The sequence below is a fragment of the Phyllobates terribilis genome, unplaced genomic scaffold (genome assembly GCF_046119375.1).
Source record: "Phyllobates terribilis strain yellow unplaced genomic scaffold, ASM4611937v1 Scaffold_2__4_contigs__length_985480577, whole genome shotgun sequence".
Taxonomy (NCBI): domain Eukaryota; kingdom Metazoa; phylum Chordata; class Amphibia; order Anura; family Dendrobatidae; genus Phyllobates; species Phyllobates terribilis.
In genome coordinates, this window is record NW_027362762.1 from 360,648,647 (window position 1) to 360,662,011 (window position 13,365).

Here is a 13,365-nt window from a genome sequence, read left to right on the forward strand (position 1 = left end):
ACCCAATGCAAACTCAAGTAGCGAGCACTTGCGCTCAAGAATAATGACAACTTATTCAATATGATGACCTAATGTAAACAAATTCTGTGCCGTACCTCTGGGTTCAAAATGTTCACTATACACCTTAATAAAATCCTTGAGGGGTATAGTTTCCAAAATGGGGACACTTGTGGGGGAGCTCCACTGTTTAGGCACATCATGGGCTCTCCAAACGCGACATGGTGTCCGCTAACAAATTGAATGGAAAATCGGCTCAAATTGTTAGCGGACGCCATGTTGCGTTTGGAGAGCCCCTGCGTGCCCAGGGGAAATTGCACAACAAATTTTGGGGTCCATTTTTTCTTGTTACCCCTGTGAAAATAAAAAAAATTGGGTCTAAAGTAACATTTTTGTGAAAAAAGTTAAATGTTCAGTTTTTTCTTCCACATTCAAAAAATTCCTGTGAAGCACCTGAAGGGTTAATAAAGTTCTTGAATGTGGTTTTGAGCACCTTGAGGGGTGCAGTTTTTAGAATGATGTCACTTTTGGGTATTTTCTGTCATAAAGACCTCTCAAAGTGACTTCAAATGTGATGTGGTCCCTAAAAAAATGGTTTTATAAATTTTGTTGGAAAAATGAGAAATCGCTGGTCAACTTTTAACCCTTATAGCTCCCTAACAAAAAAAAATTTTGGTTCCAAAATTGTGCTGATGTAAAGTAGACATATGGGAAATGTTATTTATTAACTCTTTTGTGTGACATATCGCTCTGTTTTCAGGGCTTAAAAATTCAAATTTTGAAAATCGCAAAATTTTCAAAATTTTCGCCAAATTTCTGTTTTTTTCACAAATAAACGCAAGTGATATCGAAGAAATTTTTCCACAGTCATGAAGTACAATATGTCATGAAAAAACAATCTCAGAATCAGGGGGATCCGTTGAAGCGTTCCAGAGTAATTACCTCATAAAGTGACAGTGGTCAGAATTGTAAAAATTGGCCCGGTCATTAACGTGCAAACCACCCGCGGGGCTTAAGGGGTTAAAGAACTGTCATTTGGGACTCCACAATTTTTTATTCCTTCCTTTTGAGTAACCGAAAGAGAGCAAAGTTCTCTCTACATGACTTGGCATTGTGCAATCCTACAGTCCTCCTGTGCAGGGAATTCAGCACTTGCTGCTAGGTTCCCCCACAGATTACTGCTGATTACAGGCGACAGGTCCTAGAAACAGGACTACCTGTCATCAATTTACAATTGAAAACCCTATCTAAGATAAAGTGTACAACCTATGTAAATTCAAAATCAAAGCATGAGCATGACAACTTCATAGGCAAATGGTCAAACATTGTGTTTAACCCTTTAAAGTCCCCATTCATGGTGGCTGTTAAGAAAGCTTTGTTTCTACAGCATTGTAGAATAAGTCCTGCAACTCTTTGGCTGTCTAATGAACATTAAGCTCCTTCTCTAATGAGCAGCATCAGCATCTCCTTTATAGTCATTTAAACATTAACCAGTCAAGGTTGACAGCGGCTAAGGGAACTCCCCTCTTATCGAGACACCAGGTTACTCTATGACATCATCATGGACTGGAATATCCTATTCTGTCAGTGCTGGGGACCTACAAAAGGGTACTGTCTGCTCACTAAGCCTGTTGTTAAGGCACGCTGTTTCCCTAACTATAGCCTCTGCCCTTGTGACCCTGATTATAATGCACTAGGATGCAGAAGCATGCTAATACATTGTTAGTGTAAAGTAAAGGTGATACATTTAATGTAATTTAAAAAATTTAATTGAAATTCTAGCAAAAGATGTACAAAAAAAACATAATTAAGCATAAAATACATTGTTTGAACATACATTACATAAAGCCTACAATTATTAGGTGTGTATGAACATAGCAACATGAAGAATTACTTTACTGGGAGACAGTGTAGAACATGGATGTAATTTAGCTGTAACCAAAATACAATAAACAAAATTCAATTTCTCCAACATGACACAAGGCACTAGCATTTAGCTAGCAAATCTGGCACCTAAATTAAATTAGACATAATTTCATTGCCAATATGTAAAGTGCAACTTATATTATATCTAAGGGTAGGTTCACACGAGTGTATAAAGAATCGTTCAGAGTTTCATTCTGAAAAATGACACAATTTTTTTCTCACTTGTCATCTGTGTACAGTCCATATGCAATCATTTTTTTTTACAGCAGCAGCTATTAATCATTTTCAAGACCAATTTCAGTTTCTGATGTTACAGAATTAAAATATATATGTAAAAATCGAATGCCATACTGTGACTCTGTATGATATTATTATTTTTTTTTTTACGCACCCATAGATTTGAAGGGGTGAGTCTTTTTTCACACGTAGATTCAGTCATCTGCATTGCCCAATTGAATAACATTGGTCTGAGTGTTGTCCATTTTTTTCACGGACAGCACATGGACTGAAAATACGGTCAAGTGAAGGAGCCCTTATAGCGCTAAAATTGGAATGCACTGGATATAGTAAAATGTAAAGAATACTCTAATAATATCTATTCTGCTTTTTATGCGCTATCAATATGAATATTAGAATTTCTTTACATAAATGTCTTGAAGTACAGTAGGTATTAAACAAACTAACCCTGCCTGTGAATAATCTCCTAAAAGTAAGTGCACATGACGTATTTTAAAAGGGTACAAACCCGCTGAGTTTTTCAAGAGGAAAACAATTCAGGAGATGACAACATTCATAGAAGATAGTGATTCCTGCTATACTGTATATAGCTATGCTATGTATAGTACAAATAATTTGATGACACAGCTTCGAGTCCCCTAAGGGGACTATTAAAGACCTATTAACAGTGAAGAATAAAAAAAAAAGTTTTTAAAAATCTGAAAAAAATAAAAAAACGCAAAAGTTCAAATCACTTCCTTTTTGACCCATTGAAAATAAAACAATAAAATATATATATATAGTACAGACCAAAAGTTTAGACACACCTTCTCATTTAAAGATTTTTCTGTATTTTCATGACTTTGAAAATTGTACATTCACACTGAAGGCATCAAAACTATGAATTAACACATGTGGAATTATATACTTAACAAAAAAGTGTGAAACAACTGAAAATATGTCTTATATTCTAGGTTCTTCAAAGTAGCCACCTTTTGCTTTGATGACTGCTTTGCACACTCTTGGCAATCTCTTGATGAGCTTCAAGAGGTAGCCACCGGAAATGGTTTTCACTTCACAGGTGTGCCCTGTCAGGTTTAATAAGCGGGATTTCTTACCTTATAAATGGGGTTGGGATCATCAGTTGTGTTGTGCAGAAGTCAGGTGGATACACAGCTGACAGTCCTACTGAATAGACTGTTAGAATGTGTATTATGGCAAGAAAAAAGCAGCTAAGTAAAGAAAAACGAGTGGCCATCATTACTTTAACCCTAGAACGCATGACCATAAAAATCTACATTTTCACATACCTGGGGCCTTTTAGGCCCGTGTGCAAATAACATGGAATAACTCAAACAACAATGACAAACAACTATATACCTGAGGAATACCTAGAGTTTCAAAATTCTAACTAAAGTAATCTTGCAGAAAATAGAAAACAATTAACAGGGCAGGCCTGCGAGGCCCCAGGTATGCGTTCTAGGGTTAAGAAATGAAGGTCAGTCAGTCCGAATAATTGGGCACACTTTGAATGTGTCCCCAAATGCAGTTGCAAAAACCATCAAGCGCTACAAAGAAATTGGCTCACATGAGGACCGCCCCAGGAAAGGAAGACCAAGAGTCACCTCTGCTTCTGAGGATAAGTTTATCTGAGTAACCAGCCTCAGAAATCGCAGGTTAACAGCAGTTCAGATTAGAGACCAGGTCAATGCCACACAGAGTTCTAGCAGCAGACACATCTCTACAACAACTGTTAAGAGGAGACTTTGTGCAGCAGGCCTCCATGGTAAAATAGCTGCTAGGAAACCACTGCTAAGGACAGGCAACAAGCAGAAGAGACATGTTTGGGCTAAAGAACACAAGGAATGGACATTAGACCAGTGAAAATCTGTGCTTTGGTCTGATGAGTCTAAATTTGAGATCTTTGGTTCCAACCACCGTGTCTTTGTGCGACGCAGACTAGGTGAACGGATGGACTCTACATGCCTGGTTCCCACCGTGAAGCATGGAGTAGGAGGTGTGATGGTGTGGGGGTGCTTTGCTGGTGACACTGTTGGGATTTATTCAAAATTGAAGGCATACTGAACCAGCATGGCTACCACAGCATCTTGCAGCGGCATGCTATTCCTTCCGGTTTGCGTTTAGTTGGACCATCATTTATTTTTCAACAGGACATTGACCCCAAACACACCTCCAGGCTGTGTAAGAGCTAATTTACCAAGAACGAGAGTGATGGGGTGCTACACCAGATGACCTGGCCTCCGCAGTCACCAGACCTGAACCCAATCGAGATGGTTTCGGGTGAGCTGGACCGCAGAGTGAAGGCAAAAGGGCCAACAAGTGCTAAGCATCTCTGGGAACTCCTTCAAGATTGTTGGAGGACCATTTCCGGTGAATACTTCTTGAAGCTCAATTTATAACAGAAAGAACCTTTCCATGGTCCCCATGACAGCTTCAGCTCTGCTACATTCACATGACAGGCTGGACCGCAGCAGAACGCTGCCATCCATCTTGCCATGCGGCAGACACTGAGAAGCGCAGGCATGCTTGCGCTCCTCAGTGTCTGGCTGTGACTGCATCCAGATGAGCCGAGTTCATGTCCAATGAACTCAGCTCACCTCATGCACGTCACTGACAGCGTGGGAAAATTCTCCTGCGCATGCGGTGAGTGCAGGAGAATTTTCCCACGCTGTCAGTGACGTGCATGAGGTGAGCTCATGTCCAATGAAGTCGGCTCACCCTATGGATGCGCCATTTCTGGGGCGGCTGATTGCTGGTGTTTCTAGCCTGGGAGGGGGCCAATATTCATGGCACCCTTCCTGGGCTATTAATATCAGCCCCCAGCTGTCTGCCTAGCCTTAGCTAGCTATTAAAATTGGGGGGACCCCATGTCATTTTTTTGGGGGTCCCCCATTTTAATAGCTAGTAAAGGCTATGTATTCAGCTGGGGGATGATATTAGTAGCCTGGGAAGCTACGTGGGTATTACCCCCTTCCCAGACTTCAAACATCTGCCCCAGCCGTCTGCTTAACCTCCGCTAGAGACTAAAATTACGGGGAACCCCACGCCAATTTTTTTTTTAATAAATCCTTTATTTTAACACTAAATGACAAGTACAGTAATCAACACTATCACTCTACTTATTATATATGTGACTGACATGTTTCTATCTATCTAATCTATGTGTGATGCTCTATTCTTTCTGTTATAAATTGTCGGATACCGATGCTGAATTGCCGGCCGGCTTTTTTAAAGAGACGGTGCATTAAAAACACTAATATTTTTTTTAATAAATCCTTTACACTAAATGACAAGTATAGTAACCAACACTGTCACTGTACTTCTTATTATGTGACTGACATGTTTCTATCTATCTAATCTATGTGTGATACTCTATTCTTTCGGTTCTAAATTGTCGGGTACCGGTGTATGCCGCTGCTGAATTGCCGGCTTTTCATGTTTCACTGTGAGCACTGTTCCCATCGATTTGGGCAACCACTGTAATGCCACAACCACCATGGCTGCGACATTACAGTGAGTGGCAGACAATCCCTGCATGATTGGTGCTCTAAATAGCGCCAGACATGCAGGACACGCTTTTGGTGCACGAATAGTAATCGAACATAACCTCGAACAGCGAATTTTTTGCAAATCGTTCGGGTTCGTCGAACGACTCGAACACCGCCCAAAACAGCTCGAATTTGAGATTGGCGAACAGTTCTAGTCGAACACCGCTAATCTCTACTCCTATGTAAGGGGGAAGACCGGGGTGTAAGTACTTTCAGAACAAGGGATCCGGAACTGCCGAGGCCGTGCCTCTGGTTGCAAGGGGAAGACAGACTGCGAGCACAGGATTCAGGTGACTGGGAAGCTGGGGGTGTGTCCAAAGTGAAAGCTTGGAGATTAGGTGACTGGGAAGCTGGGGGCATGTCCAGAGTGAGAGCTGGGAGGTCAGGTGACCGGAAAACTGGTGGCGTGGTTTGAGAGAGGGAGAGACGAGTATGTTTGCGCGGGAAAGCAGAGCTGGATCCTGCTCAGCAGAGCAGTGTGAGAGGGTCCAGGCTCCTGGCTCCAGTACTGGGAGCAAGAGCCGAGTGCAGTGGACCGGAGGAGTCAAGCCGACTAGAGAAGAGACGCAGGGTCTGTGGAGCCGAACACGTGAGGTGCCGTGTTATGGACTAGGGGCTCAGCGGATAAAACCGGAGACCGCCCGCTGCCACCAGAAGACGGAGCATTGTTTGGGCGGGAAAGCCTGAAGAAATCAACACCGGCCTCAGCAGGTAACTGCCTTGTGGAGGAAAGGAGTCAGCTAAGTGTAAAAACTGTCAATTACAACCTGTTCGACTCTGTTATATCTAGTTAAACTGTGAACTGTCAGTTAAAGACTTTTACCTGCTATTTCTCGTGTTTTCCCCCATATTTTCCCCTGTTACTCCTTGCGTGGAGATTGACCCTGTTATTATAAACTTCCCCTGTTTATTAACCCTGTATTGGCTGCTCTGTGTTTCTGTGTCGCTGCATCTAAAGTACCCATGCTACACCTGGACAGTCTGTGGTGCAAAGTGACGTTGGTGGATGGAGCGAGATATGATGTCCCAGATGTGCTCAATCAGATTCAGGTCTGGGGAACGGGTGGGCCAGTCCATAGCTTCAATGCCTTCATCTCGCAGGAACTGCTGACACACTTCAGCCACATGAGGTCTGGCATTGTCCTGCATTAGGAGGAACCCAGGGCCAACTGCACCAGCATATGGTCTCACAAGGGGTCTGAGGATCTCATCTCGGTACCTAATGGCAGTCAGGCTACCTCTAGCAAGCACATGGAGGGCTGTGCAGCCCTCCAAAGAAATGCCACCCCACACCATTACTGACCCACTGCCAAACCAGTCATGCTGAAGGATGTTGCAGGCAGCAGATTGCTCTCCACAGCGTCTCCAGACTCTGTCATGTCTGTCACATGTGCTCAGTGTGAACCTGCTTTCATCTGTGAAGAGCACAGGGCACCAGTGGCGACTTTGCCAATCCTGGTGTTCAGTGGTAAATGCCAAGCGTCCTGCACGGTGTTGGGCTGTGAGCACAACCCCCATCTGTGGACGTCGGGCCCTCATTCCACCCTCATGGAGTCGGTTTCTAGCCGTTTGTGCAGACACAAGCACATTTGTGGCCCGCTGGAGGTCATTTTGCAGGGCTCTGGCAGTGCTCCTCCTGTTCCTCCTTGCACAAAGGAGGAGGTAACGGTCCTGCTGCTGGGTTGTTGCCCTCCTATGGCTCCCGCCATATCTCCTGGTATCTGCTCCATGCTCTGGACACTGTGCTGACAGACACAGCTACCCTTCTTGCCACAGCAGGCACTGATGTGCCATCCTGGATAAACTGCACTACCTGAGCAACTTCTGTAGGTTGTACTGTAGACACTGCCTCATGCTACTGTACCTCTAGGGGCGAGAGAATGGCAAAATGAAAAAGTGACCAAAACAAAAGCCAAAAAGGATGAGAACAGAGAAATGGTCTGTGGTCACCACCTGCAGAACCACTCTTTTATAGGGGGTATCTTGCTAATTGCCTATCATTTCTACCAGTTGTCTGTTCCATTTGCACAACAGCAGGAGAAATTGATTCACAATCAGTGTTGCTTCATAACTGGACAGGTAGATTTCACAGAAGTGCTATTGACTTGGAGTTACATTGTGTTGTTTAAGTGTTCCCTTTATTTTTTTTAAGCAGTGTATATTTTATCCACAAAAGTCAAAAGAGTCTAAAGCTTGGGGCCCATGCTCATCTGCGTGAAAAACTGATGAGTGCAATCCGATAAAAAATCGGATTGCTCCTTGACTAATGTTATTTTATGATTTCCTGCTCATCAATTTTTTTTTCATCTCGGATCGGACTGAGAAAAAAATTGCAGCGTGATGCATTTTGCCGCGTATATCGGACGAGACTTGCTAATGCAAGTCAATGGGTGTGAGAAAAAAAAAATCACACAGCACACGGACCAAGCGAGTGCTGTCTAATTTTTATTCATCCATCTCATAGAAAACTCGACATTTCATCAGCCGCATTAAGTAAATTCACAGCGTAAAGCAGCAGAATAGAATAAATATATAGGTAGAAGAGAAAAATGGCTTGGGATTCCCCATACTTTTGTTAACCAGCTGAGGGAAAGCGGACAGCTGGGGGCTGATGTTTATAGCCTGGGAAGGAGGTAATACTCATGGCTATTAATATCATCACACAGCTTTCCCTCAGCTGGTTAATAAAAATTTGGGGGACCCCACGCCATTTTTTTCTTTAATTTATTTAGGACTTAAATACATGTACAGTAAGCTACACGTGCAAAGAACTGATTTTATATCTCACTCACATATTTCTATCTATCTATCTTGCATTCAGATTGCATTCGCATGTCGATCAAATGTCATTCGGATGCTAGGTGAGAAAAATCGCATTATACTCGCATAACACTCGCATGACACCTGCATGACACTTAGTGTTGAGCCACCCCCGTAGTGTTCGGGTTCGGTTCGGTTCGTCGAACACCGGGATGTTCGAGGAACTGTTCGTCGAACTCCTTAGAACACCGTCGAACACCGTTAAAACCAATGGCAGGCAAACAAAAACACATAGAAACACATAGAAAACACCTGCAAAGGTGTCCAAAAGCTGACAAACTGCTCAGAAGACACTCTCTTTAAAAAAGCCGGCCGGCAAATTCAGCAGCGGCATACACAGGTACCCGACAATTTAGACAAGAAGGAATAGAGCATCACACATAGATTAGATAGATAGAAACATGTCAGTCACACATATAAGAAGCACAGTGACAGTGTTGGTTACTGCACTTGTCATTTAGTGTAAAGGATTTATTAAAAATAATATTAGTGTTTTCATGCACCGTCTCTTTAAAAAAGCCGGCCGGCAATTCAGCATCTGTACCCGACAATTTATAACAGACAGAATAGAGCTTCACACATAGATTAGATAGATAGAAACATGTCAGTCACATATATAAGAAGTACAGTGACAGTGTTGCTTTCTGTACTTGTCATTTAGTGTAAAGGATTTATTTAAAAAAATAATAGTGTTTTCATGCACTGTCTCTTTAAAAAAGCCGGCCGGCAATTCAGCATCTGTACCCGAAAATTTATAACAGAAAGAATAGAGCATCACACATAGATTAGATAGATAGAAACATGTCAGTCACATATATAATAAGTACAGTGACAGTGTTGGTTACTGTACTTGTCATTTAGTGTTAAAATAAAGGATTTATTAAAATAAAAATTGGCGTGGGGGTCCCCCATAATTTTAGTCTCTAGCGGAGGTTAAGCAGACGGCTGGGGCAGATGTTTGAAGCCTGGGAAGGGGGTAATACCCATGGAGCTTCCCAGGCTACTAATATCAGCCCCCAGCTGAATACCTAGTCTTTACTAGCTATTAAAATGGGGGACCCCCTCAAAAAAATGACGTGGGGTCCCCCCTATTTTAATAGCTAGCAAAGGCTAGGCAGACAGCTGGGGGCTGATATTAATAGCTCAGGAAGGGTGCCATGAATATTGGCCCCCTCCCAGGCTAGAAACACCAGCCGTCAGCCGCCCCAGAAATGGCGCATCCATAGGATGCGCCAATTCTGGCACTTAGCCTCGCTCTTCCACGCTGCCCTGGTGCGGTGGCAGGGGGTAATAGGGCTGGGGTTGATGTCAGCTTATAATGCCAGCTGACATCAAGCCCAGGTTAGTAATGGAGAGGCGTCTATAAGACACCCCCATTACTAACCCCATAGTCAAAGTTAAAAAAAAACACAAACACCCAGAATAAAGTCCTTTAATTGAAATAAACACACAATTCTTTATTGTTCTAAATTAAACCATACTTACCATCACGCCCATTCCAGCTGAAGCCAACGATCTCCTGCAATAAAAGTAAAATAATAAAGCAACCCCATCCTTACCTTTCCATGGTTCCCAGGACAGCTCCAGCTCTGCTACATCGAGATGACTGGCTGGACCGCAGCAGAACGCTGCCATCCAGCCTGTCATCCCGCGGACACTGAGAAGCGCAGGCATGCTTGCGCTCCTCAGTGTCTGACTGTGACGGCATCCAGATGAGCCGAGGTCATGTCCAATGAACTCGGCTCACCTCATGCACGTCACTGACAGCGTGGGAAAATTCTCACGCTGAAGTGCTGAGTGCAGGAGAATTCTCCCACGCTGTCAGTGAGGTGCATGAGGTGAGCTGAGTTCATTACCCAGTGAGCCACCGCACCAGGGCCCTGGATGAGTTGGGTACAGCGCCAGAAGATGGCGCTTCTATGAACGCGCCATTTTCCGGGGTGGCTGCGGACTGCAATTTGCAGCGGGGGGGGGGGGGGGGGCCAGAAAGCTTGGGCCTCCCTGCGCTGCAGATTCCAGCCCCCAGCTGCCTAGTTGTACCTGGCTGCTGGGGGCTGAGTGCAGGAGAATTTTCCCACGCTGTCAGTGACGTGCATGAGGTGAGCCGAGTTCATTGGACATGAACTCGGCTCATCTGGATGTCGTCACAGAGAGACGCTGAGCAGCGCAAGCAAGCCTGCGCTTCTCAGTGTCTGCGGGATGACAGGCTGGATGGCGGCGTTCTGCTGCGGTCCAGCCTGTCATCTCGATGTAGCAGAGCTGAAGCTGTCGTGGGAAACATGGAAAGGTAAGGATGAGGTTGCTTTATTATTTTTCTTTTATTGCAGGAGATCGTTGGCTTCAGCTGGAATGGGCGTGATGGTAAGTATGGTTTAATTTAGAACAATAAAGGATTGTGTCTTTATTTCAATTAAAGGACTTTATTCTGGGTGTTTGTGTTTTTTTTAACTTTGACTATGGGGTTAGTAATGGGGGTGTCTTATAGACGCCTCTCCATTACTAACCTGGGCTTGATGTCAGCTGGCATTATAAGCTGACATCAACCCCAACCCTATTACCCCCTGCCACCGCACCAGGGCAGCGTGGAAGAGCGAGGCTAAGTGCCAGAATTGGCGCATCCTATGAATGCGCCATTTCTGGGGCGGCTGACGTCTGGTGCTTCTAGCCTGGGAGGGGGCCAATATTCATGGCTCCCTTCCTAGGCTATTAATATCAGCCCCCAGCTGTCTGCCTAGCCTTTGCTAGCTATTAAATTAGGGGGGACCCCACGTCATTTTTTTTGGGGGGTCCCCCATTTTAATAGCTAGTAAAGGCTATGTATTCAGCTGGGGGCTGATATTAGTAGCCTGGGAAGCTCCGTGGGTATTACCCCCTTCCCAGGCTTCAAACATCTGCCCCAGCCGTCTGCTTAACCTCCGCTAGAGCCTAAAATTAAGTGGAACCCCACGCCAATTTTTTTAATAATAAATCCTTTATTTTAATACTAAATGACAAGTACAGAAACCAACACTATCACTGTACTTCATATATATGTGACTGACATGTTTCTATCTATCTAATCTATGTGTGAAGCTCTATTCTGTCTGTTATAAATTGTCGGGTACCGCTGCTGAATTGCCGGCCGGCTTTCTTAAAGAGACGGTGCATGAAAACACTATTATATTTTTTAATAAATCCTTTACACTAAATGACAAGTACAGTAAGCAACACTGTCACTGTACTTCATATATATGTGACTGACATGTTTCTATCTATCTAATCTATGTGTGATTCTCTATTCCTTCTATTCTAAATTGTCGGGTACAGATGCTGAATTGCCGGCCGGCTTTTTTAAAGAGACGGTGCATGAAAACACTATTATTTTTTTTAATAAATCCTTTACACTAAATGGCAAGTACAGTAATCAACACTGTCACTGTACTTCATATATATGTGACTGACATGTTTCTATCTATCTAATCTATGTGTGAAGCTCTATTCTGTCTGTTATAAATTGTCGGGTACCGCTGCTGAATTGCCGGCCGGCTTTTTTAAAGAGACAGTGCATGAAAACACTATTATTTTTTTTGATAAATCCTTTACGCTAAATGACAAGTACAGTAAGCAGCACTATCACTGTACTTATTATATATGTGACTGACATGTTTATATCTATCTAATCTATGTGTGAAGCTCTATTCTTTCGGTTCTAAATTGTCGGGTACCGGTGTACGCCGCTGCTGAATTGCCGCTTTTCATGTTTCACTGTTGGCACTGTTCCCATCGATTTGGGCAATCACTGTAATGCCACAACCACCATGGCTGCGACATTACAGTGAGTGGCAGACAATCCCTGCATGATTGGTGCTGTAAATAGCGCCAGACATGCAGGACACGCTTTTGGTGCACGAAAAGTTATCGAACATAACCTCGAACAGCCGAATTTTTTGCAAATCGTTCGGGTTCGTCGAACAACAGGAACACCGCCCAAAACAGCTCGAATTTGAGATTGGCGAACAGTTCTAGTCGAACACCGCTCATCTCTAATGACACTCGTCTGACTTTTCAGGAACAAATCTTTATTTTGCTAGCCTCTAACAAGGCAATACTTATAGTGGCACTTTTAACATGACAGTGAGTGTACCCACAAGTGTCTGCATGTTCACCCACTTGTCAAGTCTCCCTCAGTAAATGTAGTGCACATACTATCAAAAGCACATGAAGTCTCATTAAAAAAAAATTGGTAATGATCCTCCCATGAGAAGAGAATGAAACGATGTTCAGTCTCATAAGTTGGGTGAAGCACAGAACAAGCATATCAGTCAGCCTTAATACAGTCTAAGGGCACAGTCAGACAGCTGTATAAATCATAACAAGATCGGAAAGCATTGCACGGACTGGCCAATGCCTCTCCTTATCTGAGCATGACAGTTTCATGAAGCTGTCACAATCAGGTCGGGAGAGCCGCCGGCCAGTCAATGCACTGCATTCTGATCTCATTCCGATTTACACAGTTGTCTGACTGTGCCCAAATCAGAACTCATTAGTAGTCTTCATTACAGTTTATAACTGTGCTCTATAAAAACTAATATTGAATTTTAACCTGGAGCTCAAAAATGTAACTGGTGTTTTGATATGTAATTTATATATTAGTTTCTCGCCTGAAAGAATGATTTTGGTAGTCTCTCTCTTTTTCTTTGTTCAACTCCAAGGTAGAAACACAATCACGAATAAGTGGACTTTATGGTAACTACCGTTCCTATTTATTTGAATATGAAATTGCGACAATAGTGCATGTCGCAGTTTTTTTCCATGCGTGTAAAAAAAAACGATATGTAAATTCTTTGGCAAGTTCTGC

The 13,365-nt window shown here is 43.3% G+C and overlaps 1 protein-coding gene across 4 annotated transcripts in view; it reads right to left on the minus strand.

The window, feature by feature from the left end:
- FRMPD4 (FERM and PDZ domain containing 4) overlaps positions 1-13,365 on the minus strand; it is a 773,166-nt gene that overhangs the window by 252,118 nt on the left and 507,683 nt on the right. The window lies entirely within an intron of this gene.